The following is a 12,716-nucleotide window of genomic DNA, read 5'->3' as shown; positions in this document are numbered from 1 at the left end:
GCTGCCTGCAACATCCTCCAGCATGACCGGTTTGGCGGTGGGTCAGTCATGGTGTGGGGTGGCATTTTCTTTGGGGGGCCGCACAGCCCTCCATGTGCTCGCCAGAGGTAGCCTGACTGCCATTAGGTAACGAGATTAGATCCTCAGACCCCTTGTGAGACCATATGCTGGTGCAGTTGGCCCTGGGTTCCTCCTAATGCAAGACAATGCTAGACCTCATGTGGCTGGAGTGTGTCAGCAGTTCCTGCAAGAGGAAGGCATTGATGCTATGGACTGGCCCGCCCATTCCCCAGACCTGAATCCAATTGAGCACATCTGGGACATCATGTCTCGCTCCATCCACCAATGCCACATTGCACCACAGACTGTCCAGGAGTTGGCGGATGCTTTAGTCCAGGTCTGGGAGGAGATCCCTCAGGAGACCATCCGCCACCTCATCAGGAGCATGCCCAGGCGTTGTAGGGAGGTCATACAGGCACGTGGAGGCCACACACACTACTGAGCCTCATTTTGACTTGTTTTAAGGACTTTACTTTAAAGCTGGATCAGCCTGTAGTGTGGTTTTCCACTTTAATTTTGAGGGTGACTCCAAATCCAGACCTCCATGGGTTGATAAATTTGATTTCCATTGATAATTTTTGTGTGATTTTGTTGTCAGCACATTCAACTATGTAAAGAAAAAAGTATTTAATAAGATTATTTCATTCATTCAGATCTAGGATGGGTTGTTTAAGTGTTCCCTTTATTTTTTTGAGCAGTGTATTTTGCAGATGGATACACTGCTGCCATGAAGGGATGCACCTGATTGGCCTTGATGTTTAGATATCCTGTGGCATTCAAACATTGCTCCACTTTTATCAAGGGGCCCAATGTGTGCCATAAAAACACACCCCACACCACCACCACCAGCCTGCAATGCTGACACACGGCATGGATGCATGTACTCATGGTTTTCTCCATACCTTAGTCCTCCCATCAGCATGAAACAGCAGGAACCGGGATTCATCAGACCAGGCAATGTTTTTCAAATTCTCCAGTGTCCAGTGTTTTCAGTCCTTAGCCCACTGCAACTGCAGTTTCTTGTTTTCTGCTGAAAGCTAATGGGGATCCATAATAAATACACCACAACTACATCATTAAGGATCATAGCTTTCACCTGGTCAGTCTATGTCATGGAAAGAGCAGGTGTCCTTAATGTTTTGTACACTCAGTGTATGTTGTGTCTACTAGTTCACTCCCACAGAAAACTGCAGATGTGACCTTGAGCAAGGCACTTAACCCTAATTGCTAATGTAAGTCGCTCTGTATACAGCGTCTGCAATAATGTAATGTACCACCCAGTTAACCATCAGACTCCATTGTGAGACGCCTCAAATAGGATATTCAACCTTAAAGGCAAATCCAAGGTTATCTCAATATCATTACAGTAGAAGCAAACAAAACACACCAAAACTGACAAGGTGCAACACTGATCAGTAAAGTAAAGAGATGCTAACATTCTATAACGCTCCCTTTGATTTTGAATTTTAGGACCCCTTTAGTTATAAAAATATATATTTAAAAATGAATTTGGCCTTTACTACTATATCCAATAGAAACACATTGAATAACACATTCATAAATGGGCCAAAAACAGAATAATGGTGAAAACTGATCATCACATCATCTCTATCTGATACATTCAGTACAATGTAGTATTTTATTAGGATCCCCAGCGGCTACTCTTCCTGGGGTACAAACAGGAAACACAAAAAATACATCAAATACATCATCAAGCACTACATTTACAATTTAGTCATGTTGCAGATGCTCCCATCCAGAGAGACCCACAGCTAGTGCATTCATCTTATGATAGCCAGGAGAGACAACATAGTGGCTACTAAAAACTCCTTATGAAGCAGGAACCCAGGGAGAAACATAGAGAGGAACCAGGCTCAAAGTGGTGGCCAGTCCTCTTCTGGCTGTACCAGGTGACATATGTTTTCATATCAGTAGGCTGTACAATACAAAAGGGGGGGGGAAACTATTCTAAAAGTTGGTAAGAGTCAAAAGCTAAAAAGGGGCAAAAGTCATGCAAATTATGAGCCATATCATCCTCAACAGCAAACACAGGTTCTTAGAAATGTTTTCACATTTATTAAAAACAATAATACCTTATTTACATACACCTTAGCCAAATACATTTAAACTCAGTTTTTCACAATTCCTGACATTTAATCCTAGTAAAAAATCCCGGTCTTAGGTCAGTTAGGATCACCACTTTATTTTAAGAATGTGAAATGTCAGAATAATAGAGACAATGATTTATTTCAGCTTTTATTTATTTAATCACATTCGCAGTGGGTCAGAAGTTTACATACTCTCAATTAGTATTTGGTAGCATTGCCTTTAAATTGTTTAACTTGGGTCAAACGTGTCGGGTAGCCTTCCACAAGCTTCCCACAATAAGTTGGGTGAATTTTGGCCCATTCCTCCTGACAGGGTTGGTGTAACAGTCAGGTTTGTAGGCCTCCTTGCTCACACACACCTTTTCAATTCTGCCCACAAATGTTCTATAGGATTGAGGTCAGGGCTTTGTGATGGCGACTCCAATACCTTGACTTTGTTGTCCTTAAGCCATTTTGCCACAACTTGGAAGTATGCTTGGGGTCATTGTCCATTTGGAAGACCCATTTGCGACCAACCTTTAACTTCCTGACTGATGTCTTGAGATGTTCCTTCAATATATCCACATAATGTTCCTTCCTCATGATGCCATCTATTTTGTGAAGTGCACCAATCCCTCCTGCAGCAAAGCACCCCGACAGCATGATGCTGCCACCCCCGTGCTTCACGGTTGGGATGGTGTTCTTCTGCTTGCAAACATAACATTATTTTCCTCCAAACATAACAATGGTCATTATGGCCAAACAGTTTTTTGTTTCATCAGACCAGAGGACATTTCTCAAAAAAAGTACGATCTTTGTCCCCATGTGCAATTGCAAACCGTAGTCTGGCTTTTTTTATGTCGGTTTTGGAGCAGTGGCTTCTTCCTTGCTGAGCGGCCTTTCAGGTTATGTCGATATAAGACTCATTTTACTGTGGATATAGACACTTTTGTACCCGTTTCCTCCAGCATCTTCACAATGTCCTTTGCTGTTGTTCTGGGATTGATTTGCATGTCATCTCTAGGAGACAGAACGCATCTCCTTCCTGAGCGGTATGACGGCTGCGTGGTCCCATGGTGTTTATACTTGCATACTACTGTTTGTACAGATGAACGTGGTACCTTCAGGCGTTTGGAAATTGCTCCCAAGGATGAACCAGACTTGTAGAGGTCTACACATTTTTTTCTGAGGTCTTGGCTGATTTCTTTTCATTTTCCCATGATGTCAAGCAAAAAGCCATTGAGTTTGAAGGTAGGCCTTGAAATACATCCACAGGTACACCTCCTATTGACTCAAATTATGTCAATTAGCCTATCAGAAGCTTCTAAAGCCATGACATCATTTTCTGGAATTTTCCAAGCTGTTTAAAGGCACAGTCAACTTAGTGTATGTAAACTTTTGACCCACTGGAATTGTGATACAGTGAATTATAAGTGAAATAATCTGGCTGTAAACAATTGTTGGAAAAATGACTTGTGTCATGCACAAAGTAGATGTCCTAACCGACTTGCCAAAACTATAGTTTGTTAAAAAGAAATTTGTGGAGTGGTTGAAAAACAAGTTTTAATGACTCCAACCTAAGTGTATGTAAACTTCAGACTTCAACTGAATATGGACAAGCAATGACAGAGCGGCATATACAGTAGAATATTATAGAATACAGTATATACATATGAGATGTGTAAAATGCTTCACAACATCAGCTGAGCTAAAAGTTCCTGTTGTTATTTTTGTAATGTGCCATAAGGTTTATTTTATTTTATGTTTTTTTGAATCTGGTTTTATTGCTAGTTTGAGTTACCTGGCAGAGAGTACCATGTAGTCATGGCTCTATTTAATACTGTGTGTTTCCCAGCGTCTGTTCTGGACCTGTGGACTGTGAAGAAACCTCTTGCTGCATGTCTTGTGTTGTACCGATGAGTGTCCGAACTAGCTCATTCCCACAGAAACTGCAGAGGAAAGCAGTACCACCCAGTCATCTATCAGACCTCACTGAGTGTATTCAACCCTAAGGGCAAAACCAAGGTCATCTCAATAGCTTTACAGTAGAAGATAACAAAACACACTAAAATTGTGTCACAATTCTCTCACAGTGAGAAACAATAGGCTTACAATTGAGTGTTAATGTTATCAAATTCACTGTTACCACTTCCTTTACGAGGTGAGAATTAAGTGATGGAGTGACTTTAATCTTAGCTTGTCTGAGACAACTGAGGCTTCTCTCCTTTATGTATACGTTGATGTGTTTTTAAGTTAATGTGTTGAGAGAAACTCTTCCCACAGTCAGAGCAGTAGTAAGGTTTCTCTCCTGTGTGCACCCTCTGATGAATTTTTAGATTGGTTGATGTTGTGAAGCATTTTACACAATCCGAGCAGGAGTAAGGCTTCTCTCCTGTATGCATACGTTCATGTAGTTTTAAGTCGCCCAGTCGAGAGCAACTCTTTCCACAGTAAGAGCAGGAGTAAGGCTTCTCTCCTGTGTGTGTTCTCCGATGAACTTTTAGCTCAGCCGATGATTTAAAACATTTTCCACAGTCAGAGCAGAAGTAAGGCTTCTCTCCTGTGTGTGTTCTCCGATGAACTTTTAGCTCAGCTGATGATTTAAAACATTTTCCACAGCCAGAGCAGGAGTAAGGCTTCTCTCCCTTATGTATAGCTTGGTGTCCTTTTAAGTGGCTAAGTTGAGAGAAAGTCTTCCTACAGTCAGAGCAGCAGTAAGGCTTCTCTCCTGTGTGTATACGTTCATGTTGTTTTAAGTTGCCCGGTTGAGAGAAACTTGCCCCACAGTCAGAGCAGGAGTAAGGCTTCTCTCCTGTGTGTATACGTTCATGTTGTCTTAAGTTGCCCAGTTGAGAGAAACTCTTCCCACACACAGAGCAGAAGTAAGGCTTCTCTCCTGTGTGTGTTCTCTGATGAACTTTTAGCTCAGCTGATGTTGTGAAGCATTTTACACAATTAGAGCAGGAGTAAGGCTTCCCTCCTGTATGCATACGTTCATGCTGTTTTAGGTGGCTCGGTTGAGAGAAACTCTTTCCACAGTCTGAGCAGGAGTAAGACTTCTCTCCTGTGTGTATACGTTCATGTGTTTTTAAGTGGCCCAGTTGAGAGAAACTCTTCCCACACACAGAGCAGGAGTAAGGCTTCTCTCCTGTATGTATACGATCATGTATTTTTAGGTCGCCCAGTCGAGAGAAACATTTTCCACAGTAAGAGCAGGCGTAAGGCTTCTCTCCTGTGTGTATACGTTCATGTATTTTTAAGTCCGCTAGTCGAGAGAAGCTCTTTCCACAGTCAGAGCAGGAGTAAGGCTTCTCTCCTGTGTGCACTCTCTGATGAACCTTTGATGTTGTGAAATTCTTCCCACAGTCAGTGCAGAAATACAGATTCTCGCCTGTGTGTATTTGTAGGTGTATTTTTAACTTTGATAGAATTGGGAAAATCTCCTCACAATGTGGGCAGTGGTGAGACCTCTTAGCTCTGTGATCTTCCTGCTGTTGCTTTCTGGATGTAGAGAATGTCTCAATACGGTCTCCTGTGTGAACAACATCAGAAGAACCAGTCAATTGGTGTAATATACAGTACCAGTCAAAGGCTGACACACCTACTCATTCAAGTTTTTTTTTTTTTTTTTTTTACTATTTTCTACCTTGTAGAATAATAGTGAAGACATCAGACCTATTCTATAACACATATGGAATCATGTAGTAACCCAAAAAAGTGTTAAACATATGTTGTATTTTAGATTATTCAATGTAGCCACCCTTTGCCTTGACAGCTTTCCAAACTCTTGGCATTCTCTCAACCAACTTCACCTGGAATACTTTTCCAACAGTCTTGAAGGAGTTCCCACATATGCTTAGCACTTGTTGGCTGCTTTTCCTTCACTCTGCGGTACAACTCATCCCAAATCTCAATTGGGTTGAGGTCGGGTGATTGTGGAGGCCAGGTCATCTGATGCACCACTCCATCACTATCCTTCTTGGTCAAATAGCCCTTACACGGCCTGTAGGTGTGTTGGGTCATTGTCCTGTTGAAAAACAAATGATAGTCCCACTAAGCGCAAACCAGATGGGATGGCGTATCACTGCAGAATGATGTGGAGCCATGCTGGTTAAGTGTGCCTTGAATTCTAAATAGATCACAGACAGTGTCACCAGCAAAGCACCCCCACACCATCACACATCCTCCTCCATGCTTCACGGTGGGATCTACACATGCAGAGATCTTCCGTTCACCTACTCTGTGTCTCACAAAGACACGGCTGTTGGAACCAAAAATCGGACATTTGGACTCATCAGACCAATGGACAGATTTCCACCGGTCTAATGTCCATTGCTCGTGTTTTTTTGCCCAAAAAGTATCTTCTTCTTATTGGTGTCCTTTAGTAGTGGTTTCATATCAGTAGGCTGTACAATACAAAAGGGGGGGAAACTATTCTAAAAGTTGGTAAGAGTCGAAAGCTAAAAAGGGGCAAAAGTCATGCAAATTATGAGCCATATCATCCTCCACTCACTATCACAAGGGTTAGTAACTACACAGACTCATTTAATAGAACTTTAAAACACTGGCAGTTTGTCTACTTCACTTCTTTAGTCTACTCTCTGATCACTCCAGATAGCCCAGTGAATAAAACACATGCTGGCAATACTGGTGTCAAACCATGCAAGGGTCTGTAGCACGAAATAACATCTACCTTCTCATTGAAACAGTTCATCATGAAACATCCCAACTTTTCATGCACGTTGGGATGTTGGAACGAATAACACAAACTTAGTTAGATAGAACCTGCTCTTACCATGAGAAACAGATTTCCCAATCTTCTCCTCCTCTTCTTCACCTTTAATGTTGACATTCAGCTCCAGTGTTTGACTGCAGTCTTCCAGCTTCACTGATGCCATCTCTGGATCCTGCAGTGCAAACTGGGCTCCACTGTCACAATCAGGACCCACTGACCGTAGGTTTGGACTCAGTGTGGAAGGAGAGAGGCAGGCTGGGTTTGTCCTCACTGTTGATGTTACCGGACTTATACCTGAGTTGGCAAGTAGTAATAAAGAGAAACGGAAACAAAATATATTGTCTTGACAATTCAGGGACATTCTTTATTCTCAAAAAATATTTTGTATTTTTCAATCATCTAATTCAGTGTTTGACTGAAAAAGTACTAATTTTGGGTGCCGGTACGGTATATATTTAGGTGCAGGAGCCCCACAATACCTTTGAGCTAATATTCTATAAGAGGAACATGAGCTCAAGCAGTAGACATTTCAGGTGCTGATATTCAGCTCTTTTGAGCTTCTGTCCAAGTCAAACACTGATCTCATTTTAATAGATCAGGTAGCTAAGAATTGACAACAAATAATTAACATTACAAAGTACACACTACACAATGTACAGTTGAAGTCGGAAGTGTACATACACCTTAGCCAAATACATTTAAACTCAGTATTACACAATTCCTGACATTTAATCTTAGTAAAAATTCCCAGTCTTACGTCAGTTAGGATCACCACTTTATTTTAAGAATGTGAAATGTCAGAATAATAGTAGAGAGAATGATATTCCTGTGTGAGGTTCCCAGTGGGTCAGATGTTTACATACACTCAATTCGTATTTGGTAGCATTGCCTTTTTTTAACTTGGGTAAACGTGTCGGGTAGCCTTCCACAAGCTTCCCACAATAAGTTGGGTGAATTTTGGCCCATTCCTCCTGAAAGAGCTGGTGTAACTGAGTCAGGTTTGTAGGCCTCCTTGTTCGCACACGCTTTTTCAGTTCTGCCCACACATTTTCTATAGGATTGAGGTCAGGGCTTTGTGATGGCCACTCCAATACCTTGACTTTGTTGTCCTTAAGCCATTTTGCTACAACTTTGGATGTATGCTTGGGGTCATTGTCCATTTGGAAGACCCATTTGCGACCAAGCTTTATCTTCCTGACTGATATCTTGAGATGTTGCTTCAATATATCCATATCAATTTTCCTTCCTCATGATGCCATCTATTTTGTGAAGTGCACCAGTCCCTCCTGCAGCAAAGCACCCCCACAGCATGATGCTGCCACCCCTGTGCTTCGCGGTTGGCATGGAGTTCTTCGGCTTGCAAGCATCCCCCTTTTTCCTCCAAACATAATGATGGTCATTATGGCCAAACAGTTATATTTTTGTTTCATCAGACCAGAGGACATTTCTCAAAAAAGTACGATATTTGTCCCCATGTGCAGTTGCAAACCATAGTCTGGCTTTTTTATGGCGGTTTTGGAGCAGTTGCTTCTTCCTTGCTGAGTGGCCTTTCAGGTTATGTCGATATAGGACACGGTTTACTGTGGATATAGATACTTTTGTACCCGTTTCCTCCAGCATCTTCACAAGGTCCTTTGTTGTTGTTCTGGGATTGATTCCTTTTCGCACCAAAGTACGTTCATCTCTAGGAGACAGAACGGGTCTCCTTCCTGAGCGGTATGACGGCTGTGTGGTCCCATGTGTCACGCCCTGGCTCTGGGGACACTGTTATGTTGAGCCAGGGTGTGTAGTTCTATGTTTGTATTTCTATGTTGGCCTGAGTGACTCCCAATCAGAGGCAACGAGTGTCAGCTGGTGCTGGGTGTCTCTGATTGGGAGCCATATTTAAACTGTGTCTTTCCCTTTGTGGTTGTGGGTTTTTGTTCGTATTTGGTTTGTGTAAAACCGTAGACATCACGTTATCGTCTGTTGTTTTGATCATTCGTTAAATAAATATGTTCACCCTCAACGCTGCGCCTTGGTCCTCCTCCTTAGACGATCGTGACACCATGGAGTTTATACTTGCATACTATTGTTTGTACAGATGAACGTGGTACCTTCAGGCATTTGAAAATTGCTCCCAAGGATGAACCAGACTTGTGGATGTCTACCATTTTTTTCCTGAGGTCTTGGCTGATTTATTTTGATTTTCCCACGGTCAAGCAAAGAGGCACTGAGTTTGAAGGTAGGCCTTGAAATACATTCAGAGGTACACCTCCAATTGACTAAAATGATGTCAATTAGAATATCAGAAGCTTCTAAAGCCATGACATCATTTTCTGGAATTTTCCAAGCTGTTTAAAGGCACAGTCAACTTAGTGAATGTAAACTTCTGACCCACTGGAATTGTGATACAGTGAATTATAAGTGAAATAATCTGTCTGTAAACAATTGTTGGAAAAATTACTTGTCAAAACTATAGTTTGTTAACAAGAACTTTGTGGAGTGGTTGAAAAACGAGTTTTAATGACTAAACTTCCGACGTCAACTGAGATATATATATATATACACACACACCCCAAGACTCTTCCTAGAGCTGGCCGAAGTGAGCAATCGGGGGAGAAGGGCGTTAAAACCAATTGTATTTCCTGTTCACACCATTAACATTTATAGATAGACCGAAACAACGGAATGGGTCTGAATAGTACTACACATGTAGAAAACCGATAATCATTATATTAAGTTTCAAAACAGTAGTGCAACCGTGAAATTGTCGCTCTCTGATGGACCCGCACTGTCCGCACTGTAGTCCGTTGACGCTGACCGAAAGGGCGCCGCCATTTTACCCAGCTCGTGAATTTTGACAAAAAACCAATAACATGCTAAATGAACTCCGAAATCTCAAATAAATTGATTATTTATTAAATTACCTTGACAAAATGATGTACATCCACTCAGACAAACCCAAAGTCTCTAGCTATGTGACTTGTAAAATAGTTTTTAATCACATTCTTCACTCGGTTTGAAACAAAAACAACACATAGCAACCTTCACCAAACGTGGTAATATCTTAATGGATTTGTTACCTAGCATGGTATGCATGTTCTTTCGACATTGGAAAGTTTAACCGTGCTATTACATACCTGTAGTAATGAGTTGAAACTGACACAAAAGTTATCTTCTTGACATCGCAGTTCTGGCGCTTTCTTTATTCTGAAGAATGGCGGAACTTCCTGTTCCCCCACTACCATAGTATTTTATATATATATATATATATATATATATATATATATAGATAGATAGATAGATATGATAGATAGATAGATAGATAGATAGATAGATATTGTGGTGTAAAGACAACTATGCTGATAATGCTGTGATGATAAAAAGATCCGCTGACGCTGTACTTTGATTATAAAGGTTTATTCATAACAAAGGATTTCAGCGTCGATTTACAGATATCTGCAGATTATCTGGAGAACAGCCGGACACGATCTGTAATATGCTATTCTCTCAGTCCTTTGTTCAAGACATGGTATTTATATCCTGTGACATAATATGGCGTGATTTTAATAAACCAATCCCTGGCTTTCCACATATCTCCCCATATCCTCTATTCCAAGAAGCCTATGTGGTAATGCTTTCCAGATGTTTCCGCAAACAGAGCCAAGTTCCTCTAACACACTTTTTGGAAACGTCAGCAAAGTCATAGACCCTCAGACACTACAATAGTGAGGGAAAAAAGTATTTGATCCCCTGCTGATTTTCTACGTTTGCCCACTGACAAAGAAATTATCAGTCTATAATTTTAATGGTAGGTTTATTTGAACAGTGAGGGACAGAATAACAACAAAAGAGTCCAGAAAAAACGCATGTCAAATATGTTATAAATTGATTTGCATTTTAATGAGGGAAATAAGTATTTGACCCCCTCTCAATCAGAAAGATGTCTGGCTCCCAGGTGTCTTTTATACAGGTAACGAGCTGAGATTAGGAGCACGCTCTTAAAGGGAGTGCTCCTAATCTCAGCTTGTTACCTGTATAAAAGCCACCTTTCCACAGAAGCAATCAATCATGATTCCAAGCTCTCCACCATGGCCAAGACCAAAGAGCTCTCCAAAGATGTCAGGGACAAGATTGTAGCGCTACACAAGGCTGGAATGGGCTACAAGACCATCGCCAAGCAGCTTGGTGAGAAGGTGACAACAGTTGGTGCGATTATTCGCAAATGGAAGAAACACAAAAGACCTGTCAATCTCCCTCGGCCTGGGGCTCCATGCAAGATCTCACCTCGTGGAGTTGCAATGATCATAAGAACGGTGAGGAATCAGCCCAGAACTACACGGGAGGATCTTGTCAATGATCTCAAGGCAGCTGGGACCAGAGTCACCAAGAAAACAATTGGTAACACACTACGCCGTGAAGGATTGAAATCCTGCAGCGCCCGCAAGGTCCCCCTGCTCAAGAAAGCACATATACAGGCCCGTCTGAAGTTTGCCAATGAACATCTGAATGATTCAGAGGAGAACTGGGTGAAAGTGTTGTGGTCAGATGAGACCAAAATCGAGGAGGAGGAATGCTGCCTATGACCCCAAGAACACCATCCCCACCGTCAAACACGGAGGTGAAAACATTATGCTTTGGGGCTGGTTTTCTGCTAAGGGGACAGGACAACTTCACCGCATCAAAGAGACGATGGACGGGGCCATGTACCGTCAAATCTTGGGTGAGAACCTCCTTCCCTCAGCCAGGGCATTGAAAATGGGTCGTGGATGGGTATTCCAGCATGACATTGACCCAAAACACACAGCCAAGGCAACAAAGGAGTGGCTCAAGAAGAAGCACATCAAGGTCCTGGAGTGGCCTAGCCAGTTTCCAGACCTTAATCCCATAGAAAATCTGTGGAGGGAGCTGAAGGTTTGAGTTGCCAAACGTCAGCCTCAAAACCTTAATGACTTGGAGAAGATCTGCAAAGAGGACTGGGACAAAATCCCTCCTGAGATGTGTGCAAACCTGGTGGCCACCTACAATAAACATCTGACCTCTGGGATTGCCAACAAGGGTTTTGCCACCAAGTACTAAGTCATGTTTTGCAGAGGGGTCAAATACTTATTTCCCTCATTAAAATGCAAATCAATTTATAACATTTTTGACATGAGTTTTTCTGGATTTGTTTTAATGTTATTCTGTCTCTCACTGTTAAAAAAAACCTACCATTAACATTATAGACTGATCATGTCTTTGTCAGTGGGCAAACGTAAAAAATCAGCAGGGGATCAAATACTTTTTTCCCTCACTGTACATACACACACACCACCAAGGCTCTTCCTAGAGCTGGCCGCCTGGCCAAAGTGAGCAATCGGGGGTGAAGGACGTTAGTCAAGAAGGTGACCAAGAAGCCGATGGTCACTCTGACAGAGCTCCAGAGTTCCTCGGTAGAGATAGGAGAAACTTCCAAAAGGACAACCATCTCTGCAGCACTCCACCAATCAGGCCATTATGGTAGAGTGGCCAGACGGAAGCCACTCCTCAGTAATTTTATTTAACCAGGTAAGCCAGTTGAGAACAAGTTCTCATTTACAACTGCAACCTGGCCAAGATAAAGCAAAGCAGTGCGATAAAAACAACACACAGAGTTACATATGGGGTAAACAAAACATAAAGTCAAAAATACAACAAAAAATATATATACAGTGTGTGCAAATGTAGTAAGTTATGGAGATAAGGCAATAAATAGGCCATAGTGCAAAAACAGTTACAATTTCGTATTAACACTGGAATGATAGATGTGCAAAAGATGATGTGCAAATAGAGATACTGGGGTGCAAATTAGCAAAATAAATAACAATATGGGG

The 12,716-nt window shown here is 41.8% G+C and overlaps 1 long non-coding RNA gene across 1 annotated transcript; it reads right to left on the bottom strand.

Moving 5' to 3' along the window:
* Positions 1–1,654: 1,654 nt before the first annotated feature.
* Positions 1,655–5,633, bottom strand: LOC123485871. The gene is made up of 2 exons (XR_006659171.1): positions 5,596–5,633; positions 1,655–1,727 (listed from the first exon to the last, which is right to left on the bottom strand). It is a non-coding gene; the product is annotated as an uncharacterized LOC123485871 (long non-coding RNA).
* Between the last annotated feature and the right edge of the window lie 7,083 nt (positions 5,634–12,716).

This window comes from Coregonus clupeaformis, unplaced genomic scaffold, assembly GCF_020615455.1.
Source record: "Coregonus clupeaformis isolate EN_2021a unplaced genomic scaffold, ASM2061545v1 scaf0879, whole genome shotgun sequence".
Classification (NCBI taxonomy): domain Eukaryota; kingdom Metazoa; phylum Chordata; class Actinopteri; order Salmoniformes; family Salmonidae; genus Coregonus; species Coregonus clupeaformis.
The sequence above is the reverse complement of the archived record's forward strand: the minus strand, read 5'-3'. Positions and strand labels throughout refer to the sequence as shown.